A 14915-nucleotide genomic window follows, 5' to 3' on the forward strand; every position below is an offset into this window, starting at 1 on the left:
GTCACCCTAACCCTGCGGGGACTCCTCCTGTCAAGAGCTGGTGCAGCAGTGCAGGCCTGTGATCCCAGCAACTCAGGAGGCTGAGGCAGGAGGATGGCAAGTTAAAGGCCAGCCTGGACTTCTTAGCTAGACCTTGTTTCAAAATAATATTTTTAAAAGGGCTGGGGATTGGCTCAGGGGTAAAGAGCTTGTCTAACTTGCATGAGGCTCTGGGTTCAGTCCCCAAGACCACAAAATTAATAAATAGTGGAGATGGCAGTGCCCCAGCAGACAGCGTGAGCACTCCATGAAATGCCGGGGTGGAGGTGCCAGCCCAGCACTGACCCAGCAAGGAGCAGGCCACCATTGCTGGAGTAAGTGACAATGACAAGGACAATCATGCTGGGAGCAGAGAGGACAAGTTGCAGGGAGTGCACCCCCACCAGAGCTCTCAGGCAGGGGAACACAGCACTGCTGGGCCCCCAGCTCCCCTGGGGTCTGGGGTCTCTCCTCCCCTCCCAGCAAGACAGTGAGTGGCCACTGAGGAGCACCCAGGGACACCAGCAGAGGGCAGTGGTGACCAACACACAGACCCTCTCTGAGCACATGTGTGACAAATGGGAGCCCCTAGGAATCCATGGTGGAGGGACGTGGGGGCTTGCGGAGACCCCAGCACAGCTAGTGACAAGGGCAATGCCCGATGGTACTGGGTGGTCAGCACGGCCCTGTTTGTGCCCCTGGGGGGTGAGAAGCGGGAGCTGGCTCCTGCTGACAGCATTCCCAATTCCTCTCTTCAGAAGAAAAACGTGGATCCAGAGAGGCATCTGCTTGTGTGGGGCCTCCCATCCCGAGTGTGCCTGTGCAAGAGCAGCTCCCCACAGCCACGGCAGGGCCCTCGGTGGCCAGGACCTGACTCGGCCACTCCTGACACCCCACCCTGCCCAGCCTGACCACGTGGGTCAGGAGTGCAGTGGGTCCAGCAGGGCAAGGGGAGGACAGGCCACCCTGTCCAGGTCCAGACCTGGAGTCCCCGGAAACTCCAGGCAAGAGGAGAAGCATGAACCAGGTCCTGTCTGCACCCAGTCACTGTCCAGGCCACTCCCACACCTGTGAGAGGTGGACGGGTCCCCACCAGGCTTCTGTGTTTCAGCGCACAACCTCCCACCCAAGGCCACTGGCCACCAGTTAGATTCAGGTCAGACAGGAAGCCAGGAGCAGGATTCCTCTGCCAGTCCCCAAACGACCCCCGGACCTCTGGCCAGAGCAGAAGCAGAGCCCAGACCTGGCCTTGGGGACAATGACAAGCTCTCCTCCCAGCTGCAGTGTCTGGCAGCCAGCCCTACCTGTGCTCCTAACACTGTCTCTCCGAGCCTCCAATGCTGTAGTGATGATGCAGCTGCAGGACAGAATAGAGTGGGACTTACATCTGGACACATCCGTGTTCATATAGGAAAATGCCTGGAAATACACAGACTATCAGTTAGGAAGCTCTTGACCAAAAATAGCATAAGAATCCACTAATGGGGCTTTACAAAAAATTGATTTCTTTTTCCTCATGTTAGGAAAAGGTAGCTGGCAGCTACTAGAGGCAGCTCCGTGGAATAAGAGCTGGAGTCTCTGCAATTTCCTTGGTCTTAAAAGTTGCAATGTGGCTGCCTTGTATCCAGCCATCACATCGAAGTACAAAACATGGTGGGATCCAGCTGAAAAGACAAAAAGAAAGGCTGCAGAACAGGAAGGTGACTTGGGATCAGCCTGACAAGGAGACGCAGAAGGAACCTAGGCATCAGATCAGCAAGAGCTCATACAGAGGATCTAATATAGGAAGGAAAAGCAAGGAGGCCACCCTCCTGAGCCCCAGACTCCCAAAAGGAGTCTGGCCCAGAACAAAATCTGCAAAGAAGTCTGTGTGGCTCAGAGAGCCTAAAGGCCTGGGGCTGGGAATTCTGATTTCACCAGAAGGACAGTGGGGAGCCACAGAGGGTTCAAAATAGACATGTGACTTGGGAAAGATCCTTCTGGTGACTTAGAGGGGAGCCGAGGGGAGCAGAAGATATGTCCCCAAGAGCCAGGTGACAGCACCAGTGAGTGGTGGGAGGGCTGGAGGCAGGCAGGACATGGAGTGAGGGAGGACTGGCTGGGCAGGGCCCTATCCTGAGATGGGGCAGGAGGGAGTTGGGTCAGTATTGGGTGTGATTTAGAGCCCAACCTAAATGATGACTTTCAGACCCCGAACCGTGACCTAGCGCAGCTCAGCAGAGGACTTGCCCAGGCCTCTCATCAGCTACGTCCACTTCACCCCGAGAGTTCGGAGCTCCCCTGGCCTGCACCTCCACACAGCTGCACCTGGCTTGCCACACCCTCCCCAGCTGGTGCCACGGGGACCTCGCATTCGGCTCCCACACGCTCTCTGTGAGCAGGTGCTCTGTGCTCGTCCAACTCCCTAGGGATCCTCCCACCCGGTTTATCACCGGGGCTCGCGTCCACCAATCCTGGCTGGGCTGCGTCCACAGAGGTAGATGGATGTGGCAAATGCTTCTGGTGTCGTTGGAGGGTCCACTCTTTCACATAGAGCCCCCAACCCCCAAACTCATGAGTCGGGTTCCCTGCAAACAAAGCCAGCACCCACGGTTAAGTGACCGAGCCACAGAGCACCCTCTGGCTCCCAGGGGCCCGCGTAGGTGGGACCTGACCTCAGGGCTCCCTGGAAAGAAAAGTCTCCCAGACGAGGTCGGCTCCACATTCCACTGGCCATCGGGCTCTGGGAGGAGGGAAGGCAGGTCTGCCCGGCATGAAGGGGTCCCGGGGCACTCCGTGGGTCTAAATCAGGTCCTTATCTTTTGCTCAGGACATATGAAAAGAGGATGTTGAGATGTCTTGCTCCCAAGGATTCAGCAAGACTACATCCATCCATCATGTGTCCTGTATGCACATGTCATATATCACACACAGACGTAACGATGCCAGACCCGATGGCAGGGTCTGAGACGGAATCAAAGGGGTCAAGGTCTTCCCCCTTGGACTCACTACGGTAGAGGCACCGTGGAGTCATATTCTCTGGTTCTAATTCTAAACTTCCTGGGGGAGGAACTGCAAGGGGCCCTCTCAGCCTATAGCCTTTCCCAAAATAAATCACCAACCATTGGCGGCAGCAGGAGTTGTGGGAATGTTAAATCACTTCTGCCCTGTGTTCTTTGCCCACCCGGCCCCTAGGCAGGCCTAGTGGTGCCCCGAGTGGTAAGAAAACCCAAGCCATCTTTCTAGCGGTCACAGACTCTGGGGACCAGGCAAGCCCTGCAAGTGGGTGGGACTGGGGAAAAGCCAGGAGGGTGTGGTGGGGACTGGGGCAGCTGCTACCTACCCCAGCCAGTCACTGCCCAGGGGCACCCCAGACACTGGGGGTCTTGCCCTTGCAAAAGACTCTTGGGACCCCAAAATGGGCACATACATCCTGGTGCCATCAGGCCAGGGAAGGACCGAGCGTGCCCAGGACACTGGGCTCTCATCTGATGAGAGGGGCAGAGCCCATAGGTCTTAACAATTTACTGCCTGCCCCAGGGATGAAACTCCAAGGCAATCATATTTGTATCAAATCATACATTTCCCCCTTCTTGGCTCCTCGGTCCCTCTGCTAGTGGGGGAAACAAGCATCACGCTGTTACTCCAGAAGACACCGAGAGTTGGTTCTGGGCTCTGGGGTTCCCCAAGGCTCATGCTCAGAGGGGAGGAGGGTGCAGGGGGCTCTGGGGGAAGGTCTGGGGAAGTAAGAACATGGGCCACTCCCCGGGTGCACTTCCCCCTCCCAGGTGAGCAGAGGCTGCAGAGCAGGGACTCTCCCAGAATGGCCTAACACCACCACAGAAAGGCCCAGAAGGCCTCAGCAGTGTCACCAAGGGTGTCCACAGGGCGTGAGCGCTGGAGAAAGGGTGGATGCTGCCTCCCTGGGGGCTTCTGGAACATTCTCTGCCGTGGGTAGATGAATAGGCACTGTTCCCATCTCAAAGTCAGAGAGTGACGTTCTTCACACTGAACTGCGATGACGATGGCAAGAGTGCTGAAAATTGTTGAGTAGCACCTCAGAGGGCATCAGAACCCGCTGACCCACTGCGGGATTATCCGGGCATCAGTAATAACTGGCAGGTGGAATCCCGCCACCCCAAACAGAAACAGCCACACCCCTAAGGCCAGAGAGCCATGTCCCCTGCCCCTTCAGTCGGAACGCACTTGGCTCCAGACAGTGAAGCCAGCTCCCTGCAAGGATATGGGGAAGGAACTGCAGGAGCGGCAGTCAGGAGGTGGAGCCCACCGCTCTGCAGCTCCGGGAAGCAGCTGGCCCCTCAGGAACAGCAGCTGGCTCAAAGGTGGACACAGGAGGTGAGGTGAGGGGACGCTCGGTTCAAAAGACAGGACAGCGCAGATGACAACGCTAGAAACCCAGGCTGAACGCAAAGTCAGAGGAGGTAATGGACTCTGGTTTGGAAAACAGCTCAGCAGGTGCCCAAAAGGTGACCACCCAGGGGCTGCAGGCCCCTCCACCCCACTCTAGGTATGCACCCAAGATGGCCTGAGCTGTGCGTCCACATGGAGAGCAGGCGCCCCCAGCTCAGGGCAGCACTGTTGAGAGAGCTGAGGAGGGGAGGGCAGAGGACCATTTCCAGACAGACTCAGAGAGAGGAGGCGTGGTCCTGTGGAGGGGCCACTCCACCATGAAACGCAGGAAATGACCTCAAAGACACTCTGCTAAGTGAAAGAGGCCAAACGTAGCCACCTATTGTGTGATTCCGCGGATCTGAAATGCTTGGAACAGGTGAATCCATAGCAACCTAGTCAGTGGTTGCCAGGGGAGTGGTTACCAGGGTCTCCTTGGACAGGAAGTGACTGCTTCCTTCATGAGTGCAGGGTGTCCTTGGACAACACGAACGTTTGGGATTGGTGGAGCGGCCAGCCGCATAGCACACTGAACCCTGCACTCCACCTGGTGGACGGGGACAAACAGGGGATGCGTCAGCACTCAAGGGGGTCCTAGGGTACCCCAAGTCACAGGTAGGAAGTTCCATGGCGAGTGCCAGGGGCTGGGGAAAAGGAGGGATGGGCACTCGTGGACAGTGGGTTTAGAGTTGCATTTGGGAAGACAACAGAGTTCTTGGATGCGGGCAGCTGCCTTCCCAACATAACATGTGTGAATTAGACGCCACTAAACTGCACAAGGAGTTACAAGGGCAAATGCCCTGCGGTGTGTTTTACCACAGGAATGAAAGGTCGAGTAGAACTGGGCCATGCCCACAATTGCTCTGACCCCAGGGGGCTGGGCACAGAGCCTTCCACAGGAGGGGCAGCGGTCAGTGGCTCAGTCCCTGCTGCAGGAACACCCTGGGAGGTGCACCCATCACCCACTAAGAGGCCTGGTGGAAAACGGCCACCCTGAGTCTGAGGTCACCTGTGGAGTCCACGTCCAGATCACCAGAAATCAGGGAAAAGGAAACTGGCGAAGGACCCATGGGAATCACAGGCGCTTGGGATGCGGGTATCACACAGGACTCCGAAACTGGCCTTCCCGACAGGCCAGTGTCACGAAAACAGGGGCCGAGGTGAGTCTCTTCCAGGTTAGACACTCCAGGGACCTCACAGCCAAGGGCAATGGCTCAGCAAGGGGACGCGCCGGGAAACAGCAGCTGGAACGGACATTTGGGGACACCTGGGGAGACGCTACTGAGACTGACCATTAGATGCTTTGGTCTGAGACGTGGCCCCAGAACCTGTGTCACCATGCATGGCAGAGGGAGGCTGCAGGTGCAGCCAGGGATCCTGAGCTGGGGAGACGCCTGGCCCCACTGGTCACAGGGTCTTTACGTGAGGGAGGATGGGCAGGCAGACGCAGGGCAGGCCACCGTGACGCTGCTGACTTTGAAGAGGAGGAAGGAGCAGGAGCTGAGTGGCACCCCAGAGACTGGCAGGCCAGGTGTGGCTCTTGCCCGGAGCCTCCACAGCGGCTGGCCCTGCTGGGTTGGGCCCATGAGCCCCAGTTCAGATTTCTGGTCCCCAGAACTGTGAGATCACAAATCTCACACTACAACTGTGCCCACTGTCACAGCGGCCATAGAGACTCACACAGAGGCTCCCTGGGAACCACCTGACATTCTGGGCTATGTTCAGGAGGAGAAGGCCCTGGGGTGACAGGTCACCTGCTTGGGCAAAGCAGCTAGATAGGGAATCAGAAGTTAGCAACTGCTGGTCAGCCTGGATGATTCTCTGGTTCCACCTTCCTAATGTGTCAGAGTGAAAGGCTTATAAAGCCTCATGAGGAAACCTGGTCTGGACCAGGAAGCCGGGCCATGGGAGGGGATGGGGGTGTCCCATCTTCAAGGGTGCCCCCTGCACCCCACCACGGCTCTCGCAGGACCTCCAGGGGCCTCGAGCTGGCCCTCCCTCCTCCATCATTGGCTGCTCCCTCCTGGCCAGGCTTCCCATTGGCACAGGCGTGGACTGCCCTGTCCCCTGTCCTTCAAGCCACAGTCCCCTCTGGCTCCACGGGGCAGGCAGGTCCTCAGGGGAGTCTCCCCACTTGTAGTCTCATTTCTCTGGCTCTCCAACATGCTCTTCAATCCCCTTCAATAAGACGCCTGTCCCCAGTGTCCCTCAGAAACTGTCCCTGGCAAAGTGGACGGTCACACCTGCCTGCTGTGGCTCAGTTTCTCTGCACCTCCTCGTATGGGCTGCTGCCCCTCTGCACCGAAGCCTCTCCTCTCCTCTCCTATGTGCCGGCTCCCCTTTACCTGGGCTCTAAGTAAAGGAGACCCTGGGGCCTGGGCATGGGCTGTCCTCTATCAAAGCCCTCTGCCCTAGGTCACTGTTTGCTGACATCCTCCAAACATACACACATAGTGAGCGCCTTCCCGTGAGCCCCAGCCAGGTGTGCCCAGCAGGTGTGCCCTGAGGGCTTCTGCTCATCTGCTTGATGGGCGGTAGACATTGCAGATGTAATGGCTGCAGCGGGCAGAAAGGTGGTCCCCAGAGACATGTCCACCCAGAACCTGTAAAGCACAGCTTATCTGGAAACAAGGTCGCTGCAGATGTGACTAAGTGAGGGCCTGAGATGAGACCGTCCAGGATTGGGGTGAACCCTGAACTCAATGGCTCGGAAACAAGACACACGGCACCACGAAGAAGAGGTCACGTGAAGGCCGAGTCAGAGAGTAGTGTCACAGCCACAAGCCCAGGGACAGAAGCCCCTGATGCTGGAGGAGCAGAAGGCTCCCGCCCCAAACCCTTCAAGGAGGGTAGCGCAGCCCTGCGGTCACCTCCATGCAGACCGTGAGAAAGGAAGCTTGCTGTTGAAGTCACGGAATTCATATGATTTGTGACGGGCCACAGGAGACAGAGAAGGCTTGGTTCACCCCCATCTTCCGCTTCTCCCTTCTCAGTAAGCGGCACACCATCCCAAGCTGCTCCAAGGACACGTCTTTCCCAGCCCAGCTTCACCTGCCCCCTCCCCATACCTCTGGCCTCCGTCCCTCTGCCCATCCCCCACCCCACCCCACTCCTGGCCTGGTCATCGTCCTCTCCCCGCTGGACCGCAGCAATCTCCTGTAGTTGGCCTAAAGGTTCCCACTCTTGCCTCCTGCTGACTATTTTTTCTTTATGTTTTTTACTATGGTTTCTTTGTTGACTCATAAGTTTTTTTCTTAATGTTTATTTTATTTATTTATTTTTATGTGGTGCTGAGGATCGAACCCAGCACCTTTGGGTGCTAGGTGAGCGCTGTACCGCTGAGCCCCAGCCCCACCCCCGCTCCTGCTGACTATTGTCTGTAAAACACAGCTTGTAATGCCAGTGACTTGGGAGGCCGAGGCAGGAGGATGCAAGTTCCTCTCTGGCCAGGCCAGCCTTCTCACCCCTCTGTCCTCCACCCCTGCCACCACTCCGCAAAGCTGACCTTCACCTTGGGCTTGGCCTCTGACTTGCTGGACCACTGATCTGCATCCAGAGAAAGAGTGAGTAGTTCTGAGCCTGCTCTGCACGTCCCCCTTGCCCAGAAGGTGCCCACCCACTTGCCCTTGCAAGGACACTGAGAGGCATAGGAGGAGACACACCAGCTGTGCCCACCCTGGCTACAGATGTCCAAGTGGAAAGTGGTCCTTGTTGGTCCGGCCAGGGACTGTTACACAGCACTGCCTGGCCATGGCCACTGCTGCAGCCTCGGGGCTCAGTGGACCTGCCTCACCGTCCTGCCTTACCCACCTTTAACCTCTGCTTCCTCCTTTGGGAACTAAGCTGTCACATGCCAGTGGCTTCTGGAAATTTCTAGGGCTGCCCAGGGTCCTCCGGCTCCTCAGGTTTCAGCTCCATCTCATCTGCTCTGGACAGCCACCTGGCCCTGTCCCCTGCAGCACTGCCCACTGTGGCTCTCTGCCCATCGCTGTGGGTCCTTCCCATAGAGCCCAGCTTCGTTATCCTCCCAGGACTGTCCCATCATTGCCCCAAGCCATCAGCTCTGTGAGGGCTGCTCTCTGGGGACTTTAACTGATGTCCACAGTAAGGACATAGGGATGTGTCCCCACCTTCTAAAGAGAGGGTCTGCCACTCAGGTAACAAGTGGAGCGGGCTGGGGAGGGCGCAGAGGGGTCAGCCCCTTGGCCCTGCAGGGCAGCCCTGAGCAGGGAGGGCCCCCTGAGAGGGAAACACTGGGTTCTTCTGGGCTTTTGAGAACTGTAGAGGAGACTGTCGGATCTGGCACCCTCAGAGGCAGAGGGGAAGCTCGAGCCAGGGCATGGGCATGGGCATGGGCATGGGCAGAGGCGGGGAGAGGGTGAAACCATTTCCTGGTGGGACCCACCCGAGGACCTGGCCTGGAGGAGAGTGGGGGGCTCCGGTGGGTCACCCTGCTGAGAAAACTCCACCCCTGCCCAGGGACAGGGCTCCCCACAGCAGTCCCTATTCGTCTCCTTATCAAAGCTGGGTAGGGGCCTTGGTTCCCCCAGCCCCAGCCCCATCTGTGAGGTGGGAAACACAAAATCTCAAGGGGTATTACAGAACCAATTAAAGAATCGAACACTTCATAGCACAGACATAACCAGGCCTGTACATGTCTTCATTCCTCCCCTGCAATTCTCAAGCCCCACCTGAGGGGAGCCAGGTACAAAAGGTACTGCCATTCGCAGGAAGTTGGAGATACATCATGAATTGCTTGAAGGAAAAATTTGGTAAAAACCGTAATTCCGAGGTGTGCTCCTTTTATATCTCAGTCCTTCTGCCCGTACATGGCTGGGACATTGCTGGAGAGGAATAAGGCTGAGGGTTGTGAACTTCAGAATTCCTAAGACAGTGCTCTTCCTTCTCACCTTCCTTGGTCACCCCTTCTGGGTGGCAGAGACATTAATTAAAATGCTCATTAGAAGTAAAAGAAAGAGCACAGATTTTTCCCCGCCATGGAGGGGGGTGAGAAATAGAATTTGCCCCTAAAACTTACTAGCTCTTGCCCCACAGGCCTGTAGTCTCTGCTTCCAGGGAGGCTGAAGCAGGAGGATCACAATTTCAAGACCAACCTGGATAACTTAGCCAGACCCTGTCTCAAAATAAAAATAAAAAAGGCTAGGGGTACAGTCCAGTGAAACCCTGGGTTCAGTCCCCAGTGTGGAAGGGGAGCGGGAAAGAGCTGGCTAGCTCTCACCCCGGGCCCTGGAGGAGGACTTTGGAGTCAATTGGAGAACCCAGTGCCCAAGTTTTTAGACTACCAGTTTTATGTGGAAATACTACTCACATAAAGCTTTATATAAACATTATAAGCTTTTTATAAACATTATAAACTATGAAAATATCCAGAGAGCAGAAGAGAATCAAGAGTGGGAAGCTCTTGGGGCACAAGTGTCCAAATCGGAGGAGAAAAGCGACGCAGGACCTTCAAGTCAGGTTAATAGCAAGTTTCCGGCTCCGTGAGTCATTTGTGGTCTCGTTGCGCCACCTGGCGGCCGCCAGGGCCGACGCATCCCCCACCTGTGGCAGCGGCGAGCAACAGCGCCACCTATCGGGAGCCGGTAGCTAGTCGGCCCGGGAGGGGTTTCCTTCCAAATCCAGGATCAAGAGAGAAAAAAGGTGTTCCCTAGTGGTGGCTGTGTTCCCTAATGGTGGCTGTCTTCCCTCAGGATCCGGAAGAAGTGTCTATGGGGCCTGAGCACCTGCCCATAGGTCCTGAATCCTGCACTCCCCACTGGTGCCCAGCCAGGACTCTGGCCGGGCACTTCCTCCATGCTTTGAAAATAAGTGTCAGCATTTTCTGAATGTACAAGTGGGAAAGGGGGCTCAGAGGAGAAAGCAGGGCCAGGAAGACCCACCAGCAATATCCAGCCTATCCTCCAGAGGGGTGTGGGACAGAGTTCACCAGCCCCATAGAGAAGGGGCAGTGCTGTGAGCTGGCACAGTTAATGCGGGGTCAGTGACCTCTTGAACAAACCCTCTCTAGGTTCGGTTGCAGACGGTCTGCTTTCCAGGGTTGTTGAAAAGAATGAACGAGAGAATGAGGTGGACACCTGGGAAAGTGTTGGGTGGGGCGTGCTGTGGCTTGCCAACTTGGCAGAGCCGGAGCAAGGGGTTTCTTTGTCCTTCCTTTCCTTTTTGACATCAATTTTTTTAAGAGTGAAAGGGAGATACGTTGTTAGAATCGCCATGACAATTCCCCTCCTAGGTGATCACCTGAAAGAGCTGAAAGCTGGAACGAGCCATCAGTAGTGGACATCACGCTCACCGCAGCTCTACTCCTAGTAGCCAAAAGGTGGAAGCAACTGAATGTTCCCCAGCTGATGAATGCATGAATAAAATGGGGATCATAAAGGGGAACAAAATACTAAGCTGTGATGCAATGTAGGTGAACCCCCAGGACACTATGCTAACCTCAGATACAAAAGGCCTCCCTGGTGTGATTGATTCACTAGAAATATCCCAAACATGAAAATCCATTCAGGCAGAAGTGGACTGGCGGTTGCTGAGGGCTGCAAGGAGCCTTCAAGGTGTGGCTGGAATATTCTGGAATATTTTCTGCTCCCCAGGGTGGTGCCGCAATGCTTGCACCACATGTGGTGCACTGAAGGCCATCAATGGTAAATTTTGTGTGTGTTGACACAGTAGAGAGAAGAGATACCATCTTTCACAATTCACAAGTCTCTATCCCAGGATTTCCCTGAAGCAAGTGACGCTGGGGTTCAGGGCGCATCTTGCACACATCAGCCTTCATGATCCACCCAACGTGCACAGGCGTTGGGTTGGCCTCTCTTTAAAACTGCAGCTCAGTGCACACACACATTTCCTGGGCAACTAGTTCTCTTAATGACACGTCACAGATGCCCCTCCTGCCTTGGCCTATACATACACAGCAGCTGCTAAATGTGCCCCCACGTCCCCCTGGTGGGCATTTGGAGTGTTTCCAGGCCTTGCTGCCAGAACAGCTGTTATGAGCACTCACAAACATGCCCCTTATGTACAAAGGCCTGGTCTCTGTAGGATGATTGACACATGAGGGGTGGCTCGGCCCACTTGCCAGGTTCTAAACATATTGACTGATCGTGATCCTGCAAGGATGTAGGACCTGACCTGCTCCCCCCGTTCGGGGTCAGGACACTTCCAGGCATGCTCACACCCACCACAGCCCAGGCATAACCAGTATTAACCATATTTCAACTGTAAATTTGGAATGCACACCCACCAAATGGGTCGAGAGTGACATCGCGGTGACACGTTGGGGTGTTCTCTTTGGCAGGTGGTGTGGTAGAGCTTCTTGTTACCCTGGGTGGGCTTACTGATTCCTTTGGGATGTCATGAGAGCTGTGTGTGTGATATGTGTGTATTCCCCCTCTGGACAGTTTTGTGGTTCAGGCAGAAATATGTGGCTGCCATCCCCCCATGTGATCCCACCTTTGAGTTTTCAAAGTGGCGCAGACTGCAGCATCTCTGACATTTGCAATGAACACAAACACCGGTGTTTTTCTAAATGTTAATGAGTGTCTGTGTCCCCTGCTGGAGGCTGCCGTAGTTGGTGCGCACTGCGGAGGCAGAGCTCAGCGACTGGAATTTTCCTCTCGCCTTAGAGATTATTTTCCTCTCCTGCAGAACTGGTCCTGGAGTTTCAAGTTCAGAGCGCAGTCTGCAAGTCGCTGACGAAGGCCTCCACTTCATATCAAAATCAGCAAGTCGGAGGGAAATTATTCATCTCCCACTTTGGGAATGATTAGTTCCGGATGGAGACTCTCATTGTATAAGGTTTGCTGAAAATGTATGAGGCTCTCTGGAAACAGAGAGTGTATTGATTCCCAGTGAGTAAACATTTTAAGCAAATTAAGTGGCAGTAGTAATAATAATAATGGCTGACATTTTTCAATTGTCTGCTCTATGCCAAGCATCTAATCCCTCCAGTGACAACAGGAGACAGGTGTCATTACCTCAAAGTAAAGATGAGGAAACCGAGGCTCTGACAGGTGATACTGCCTGGCCCAGAGCCACACGGTAGGAGGCAGAGGGACATTCTAACCAGATCTACCAGGCCACAACCCCTGGTGCTTCCTATGGCACTGCAAGACCAAGGGTCAGACCAGGGGTCTGAGAACACAGTCCACACTGGTCATTTCACCAGCAACACCAGGTTGGGAAGGAGCAGGTGACGTTCACTCCCAAGGCCACACAAGTAGGAAGAGGGAGAGAGGAATGGAAACCTGGCCTACAACACACGGAATACATGGCAATGGTACCAGGTGCCACAGAGCAGCATTGCCCATGGGAGAGCCTGGTCAACCGTTCATCTGAAAGGGTCTAGCCAGGGCCAAGTGCCAAAGAGCAGGTGATGTCCAAGAGACCCAGGGTGCTCAAAGGTCTAGCGGGTCAGCAGGGTAGAATAGCACCTCTGTAGTGATACCTGGAATGGAGGCCACATGGAGGCCAAGTGGGAAGGATATTTAGGTCACTGTCTAAGACCTAGAGTCTGCTCACTGCTTTTTAATTTCCATCACACTTTCACAAGGAGGCAACTTGCAATTACACACGACATAGAGGGAGGTTACATGGAGGGGGAAAGGCCAGGGGGCAGGTGTGCTCCAGGTGGACACTGGCCTTGGTGGAGCATCCCAGCCGCCAAGGAGATGGAAACAGAACAGTGATGCACCCGCCTCCTCATCCTCTTGCAGCCCATGTCCAGCTCTGCTCAGGGCTACAGGTGAGCAGCGTTACTGGCAGTGATGAGACGAGGGGAACCCTCCTGTGCCTCCAAGAGAGGCCAGGTCAGGCAGCCACATCTCCCGGGGTGCTGAGCTGAGTCCAATTCCAGTGGTCACAACTTGAGAGCCCAGGAGAGGCCCTGATGGGTCTCCTCTCTTCTCTCAGACTCCAGCCAGGTTCCCAGTTATGCTCTCGGACAGCAGTGGCATCCAGCACCCTCATGGACCACGAACAAAGATCTCCTCCACACTTCTCTATAGGAGACCCTTGTCTCAGAGCAGCGGGGCCCACCATGGCAGAACTGGCCAGATGCCACCTGAGGCCTGCGCTGGCCCAGCCGCGCAGGTGGCCCCTCCTGCTGGAGATTGAAAGGCCAGCACTCCATGTGCAAAGGTGCATGGGAGCTCCTCTCCAAGGAGCTCCACTTCCTCTGCACATAGAGGGGTGGCCCAGCTGGCCCATGCAGACCACAGCTGCTCCGCCCTCTCCAGGGCCTGGACCTACAAGGATTTTAAGGTCCCACCAAAGTGTTCAGGATCAACTCTCCCCCAATTGTTGTTTGCTCCCTAAGCATGAAAACACACAAAAAATTAACATTTAATGAATTAACTACAAGATGCAACATATAGACGAGTTGCAGCTTTAAATTTTGTGATTATGAACGTATTTCTTATGCTACACGATTCGGGCTTGTTCCCAGGTGAGATGCAGGGGTTGGTTTGGGTTTTTGGGTTTTTTTTTTGTTTTTTGTTTTTGTTTTTTTTTTTCTTTTTGGTGCTGGGGACTGAACCCAGATCCCTGCACAGACTGAGCTGCACCCCAGCTCCAACACAGGGTGTTAGATTGCCTACAGAGAGGAGCTCTCCCCAGGCCCCAAGTGTGCAAATGACCCTGCCACAGACTGAGCAAACTGGCACCGCAGAGAGTGAGTGTGCAACTTGCCCTACACCTGGCCAAGCACCTAATTGAATTGGGGGCAAGTGAAGCTACAGCACTTCCTCCCAGAACTGTGGGTTCAGGTGCCAGGCAGCTGTCTCTCCCAACAACCAGGACAGCCGAGCAAAGCTACTGCCAGACGCGGACCTGGAGTGACGCCACCTTTTAAGTTAAAAGGCGCACGAGTCACACCTCCGCACACCTCATTAGCTAAGTGCACTGACCCGTTGGATTGGGGTGACTTAATATCTGCCTATTGACTTTAGGGAACGTCTGCCAAACACAAGATCTCAGCTTGGACGTGGCTGACGCGAAGCTATTTCTTCCTGACTCTTATTTGTCAAACAGGTTGCTGAGCTGGGCAGGCCACGTAGAGGAGTACAAGACCCCAGCGTCAACAAGACCTTGCTTGCTGTGACAGCAGGAAATGTGGCCCATTAATTTAAAAGCCAAATCCGGTTTCTGGGATGTAAGTGGGAAGGAAGGGCAGCCAGGACACACAGTCATTTTCCATCACCGCAAAGATAGCCCCTCGATTGTCAGGAGACCTTGGCCACAAGTTCGGATACTGGAGGTGGTGCTGGAATATAGGGCTTCAGGAAAACGTAAACAGCCACGGGTGGGTGGGGCAGCAGGTGCATGACACGTGGCACCTTGTGAGCATCCTGGCCGTTCCCTGGCAGTGGCTCAGAGCTATGCATGGTCCCACGGGTCCTTAGGTTGGTTCCCAGGAGGAGCAGATGAGCTGGACAGCACACAGGGTGTGTGGGTGCCTCAAATCTTCTCACTCTTTCTGTACCATGCCG

This window comes from Urocitellus parryii, unplaced genomic scaffold, assembly GCF_045843805.1.
Source record: "Urocitellus parryii isolate mUroPar1 unplaced genomic scaffold, mUroPar1.hap1 Scaffold_553, whole genome shotgun sequence".
In the NCBI taxonomy this organism is placed as follows: domain Eukaryota; kingdom Metazoa; phylum Chordata; class Mammalia; order Rodentia; family Sciuridae; genus Urocitellus; species Urocitellus parryii.